The sequence below is a fragment of the Gossypium arboreum genome, chromosome 11 (assembly GCF_025698485.1).
Source record: "Gossypium arboreum isolate Shixiya-1 chromosome 11, ASM2569848v2, whole genome shotgun sequence".
Lineage (NCBI taxonomy): Eukaryota > Viridiplantae > Streptophyta > Magnoliopsida > Malvales > Malvaceae > Gossypium > Gossypium arboreum.
In genome coordinates, this window is record NC_069080.1 from 124,906,255 (window position 1) to 124,911,087 (window position 4,833).

The following is a 4,833-nucleotide window of genomic DNA, read 5'->3' on the forward strand; positions in this document are numbered from 1 at the left end:
ATTTTCATGTTTACATAATAATGGTGATTCCATTTTGGTTTTTAGATGTTCTTTTGGTGCATTTTCATGTTTCTATCCAACTTATGTGTTTAGTGTGGACTTAGATTGATTTAAGAGTTTAATGTTGTCTTGTTGCTCACGTTTTATATAATAAAATTGTTATATTTTGTTTGAAAATGCTTTTCAATTTCTAATTATAAAATGAGATGTCGATTGAAGGTAATAAATGCTATGGTGAAGGAAGAAAATGGCATCGATAATGGTATTTAGAATGGCAAGCTTATATTGGATATAGTAAATTGCAGCAAGACTCAATATATTATGATGTTTTCATGGTCATTGGCAAATTCCAGTTGATTGGGGTTGAAGCAATTGATTTTAATATTTAATATTTAATATTTTTAAATGTCTTTAAAAGTTATAACTAATTTTTATCAAAATAGTATTAATTATTATTTGAAGTATGAATAAGTATGAATAAGAACACGTGATAATCGGTGTCTTCTGAGTAGTTCTGTCATCACATCCTTAAGTTTCCTTTGTCCCATTGATGATAAGTGTGCTTTCTATCTGAGGCGCTTTTGCGATTTTCTTTGAGGTGTATAGCTTCATTTATCGCTTCTGCTCCTCCCGCACGTATTGGTTCAATGAAGCGCCATTTAATCTTGAATTAAAATTTGGTACTGATATAGATAAAGTTTTATATTTGCTTGAACTGAAATATATTTGGTGCTACTCTTATAATCTTACATCATTCTAGGTACTATCAAGCACACGAAATAATATTTGGTGCAACTAAATACACCACAACCATTGACATTTGTTCTAGGTACGTGACAGCCGTTTAGTTGCTAAATTTTTTCCTTATTTCTATGCATTTTCACTTTAAATTACTTAACAAATATTATTTTTGGACTCCACCTTGCTTTCTTTGGTGAGAGTGGAGTAGACCAGTGCACGTTTTATTAAGGTACGTTTTAAATATTTTAAAGATTCAAAGTATATAATTTGGAAACCCGACCTTATAGTATTAATTATTTGAAGTATGAATAAGTATGAATTAATTTTATTACCATATATGTAGCTTGCTTGTCCATTATAATTACAACAATAGTGACCTTCTCTCCAACCTTATTTTAAATATTTTAAAGATTTAAAGTATATAGGCTGGAAACCTGACGGGTTGCCTTATATCAAGCTGCAAGATTGTAACACCCCAAATTTGGGCCTAGAAGTATTGGGCCTTGAGTGTGGGTTTGTAAGGAGGTTTTATATAGGTATTTAATTGTGCAATGAAAGGACACAATTAAATGTTTGCTTTAGTGGTTAATGGCTTTGAGAAGTGTTGGAGAAATCTTGGGTTCAAACTTGGGCTTTAGCAAAAATTTTGGTATTAAGTGAAAAAAAAACATGGATTCTTGGATGAGGGTTTTTAAATTATTGTGTTAAATAAATGACACAAGGAAGCTTGTAGTCTAGTGGTTGTGGCGTCATTAAGGTTGTATGGGAGCACTGGGTTCAAGCCTTGGCCCTTGCAATTTATTTTGGGTTTTAAAGGGAACACGGACTTTGGCCTTTAGACCTTATAATTAATTGGGGATAAAATATGACACAAAAAGCCTTGTGGCTTAGTGGCAAGTAGCGTGTGGAGCATTTAAGGGGAGGCATAGGTTGAATCCCATGGCAAGCAAGGAGCATTTATTTTGCTAACAGTGGCAAGAGTTGGTGTTGAATTTAAACTCTAATGTTGGAGGATCCCACATCGGAAGCTAACATAAGAGTGGATCTGGTCGGCTTTAAATAGAGAGAACTATGAGGAGAGTAGAGGTACCTTTCTTGGTGATCCCTTTCATTTGTATGGCGTGCTTTCGTTTGGGTTAGGCGTCGGCTAAGCGTGCTCGGAGTGTGGATTAACTCCGTTTCCTATCGGTGTGTATTTCTTACTACTCTAGTCTGTAGGATGACTATTTCGGGCCGCGATGGGCCGAAAGGGGTCATGTGGGCCAATGGGCCTACGAGCCCAATTGGATAAGTTGTTTGATTGTGTAGTAAATATTGGACTAGGCTAGGTGAATCGAATATCTGTGGCTAGGTTTGGGCTAAAAGGGCCACACGAGCGTGTGGGCCCATTTGGGCCGAGAATAGGCTTTAGGCCCATTCGTATTGTTATCTCTGTTTAGAATACTTTAGTTTACTAAAATTACGAAATACCCTTAGTTTGTAAAAATCTTTGAAATACCTCGATTTGTAAATTTACCAAAATACCTTCGACTTGTAAAATTACCAAAGTACCCCGAGATTCTGTAATTACTGTTTTACCCTAATTTACATAATTACCGTTTTACCTCGATTTACATAATTATCATTTTACCTCGACTTACGAATTACTGTTTTACCCTAATTTACATAATTACCGTTTTACCCTAATTTACATAATTACCGTTTTACCTCGATTTACATAATTATCGTTTTACCCTCGACTTACGAATTACTGTTTTACCTCGATTTATAGAATTACCATTTTACCTCAATTTATAAATTCTTGTTTTACCCTTGATTTGTAATTACTATTTTACCTCGATTTACAAAATTACTAAAATACCCTTGGTTTGTAAAATTACCAAAATACCCTTGGTTTGTGAAATTACGAAATACCCTCAATTTGTAAAATTACCAAAATACCCACGATTTACAAAGTTACGAAATACCTTGACTTTCTAAAAATTATAGAAATACCATTGGTTTACAAAATTCTTGAAATACCTTTGGTTTGTTGATTTACCAAAACACCCTTGTAGGATGAAATGACTAAAATACCCCTAAAAGGTAAAAAGACCGTAAAGCCCTTGTAGGGTAAAGTGACCGTAATACCCTGTATGGTAAAATGACGAATATGCCTTATGTTCCGTATGGTGATGTGCTTAGGATTTACATATATTGATATTGGAATAGTTGAGTTTGAGTGACGGTGGTGGTTATATCGAGGTGATTGATTATGGAAGCGTTTCAACTTCAACCCGTAATGTGTGTACTAACCCTCGTAATAGCTTAGATTAATATTTGTTGAAAAGTGAAAGCTTCATATTTTAGTGATTCGAGAATTAATATTTAGATCTATTTTCTCACGACGTTTAAGTTGGATTCTAGCGGATATGGGGTAGGAAGGTATTTGGAACATTCTTCAACGAGTAGATATCTTGGTAAGTATTCGAACCTTCTTTCCATTTGTATCTTGTGGTTTAAGAAAAGCTAAAAACCCCTCTGTCGACTAAGGCTAAAAGGGTTTTTGGTGTTATTTGGTTTGTTGGTGCTAGTGAGGATTAAAGGCTACCGATCGAGGAGTGTGTGAAAAGCTTGGATCATCGGAGTGACTAAATCTAGTCATCAAATTCGGCAAAGGTATGAACCCAAGGGCCATTGTGGATGGTGGCCGAATGTGTAAGTGATGATAATAGGTTATTTTCGATTTGGTTTAATAATAACATGGTCTAATCTATAAGTGGTTGATTATAGGTGAAATCGCATAGGAGATCTCGTCAAGGAATATCGCAAATCAGGTGTGTAACGAACCCTTTTCATAGTTTAAAGCGATGAATGCGAAAAGCGAAATGCCAAATTCGGCATTTCGAGGACTTGTGAGCAATGAACGCTCACTAGTTAGTTAGAATCGATGAGATTATGATGGGAACATTGGAAGCAGAAGAACGTGATTTTGGCATTCACGGTAAGTTGGGCCTCGAGGGGCTGCAATAGGGCCCAATAGGCTTTCGGGCCCATTTGGGTAAAATTGGTAGAAAACGAAAATCTGTTAAATTGCCTGTTAAGACTATTAACACTATTATGGATATAGGCTAAATGGGCCTAGATGACAAAATCAGCTAAGTAGGGCCCATTAGGGGTTTTAGGCCCAATAACTCGGTTTTGTTAAAATGGGCTAGAAACGCGGTTTACACAAATGAATAGTTAGTGGCGATGATGAACATGGAACAATCCCTAATTTTGGTAAAATTACGATATTACCCTTATAATATGAAAATGACCATTTTGCCCCTAGGTAAAAATGACCATTATACCCCTAGGGTTTATATATGAACTTAATGCATGGGATTTTGATAAACATGATATGTATGATATGCACATGACATGTATGATATGCACATGATATGTATGATATGCACATGAGATGTTCATAAATGCATTGGGTTGGGTTTTTATATGGATGGAGGAAATGCAAAAGGGCTTATGCCCCAGTTATTAAAGGGCTTATGCCCCAGTTATTAAAGGGCTTATGCCCCAGTTATCAAAAGGGCTTATGCCCCAATTATTAAAGGGATATTGCCCCAGTGATCAAAAGGGCTTACGCCCCAGTTATTAAAAGGGCTTATGCCCCAGTTATCAAAAGGGCTTATGCCCCAGTGATCAAAAGGGCTTACCCCCCAGTTATTAAAGGGCTTTTGCCCCAGTTATTAAAAGAGGCAAGGCCTCCAGTTATATGATAAAGCAGCTATGCTGCCAGTGGAGAGTTATGGCGGGGTGGGTCGAGTTAATCCCTCCATGGTGTCTTTGGTTGGTGCAGGTGGAGAGTAGCGGATGGTGGGTTGAGTAGTCTCCCAAATGGGTTTGCATACATTCATTGGTATTTCATGTGATATTGAAATAGGCTTGCATTCTTTCATTGACATTATATGTGATATTGAAATGGGCCTATGGGCCATACCGTTTACAGTAAAGGCTTTGGCCCAGTAATATGAAATATGAAAAAGGGCTATGGCCCAGTACATGTTTGAGATTGGATTTGGGCTTAGACCCAACAGGCTGTTATTGTTTTGGGCT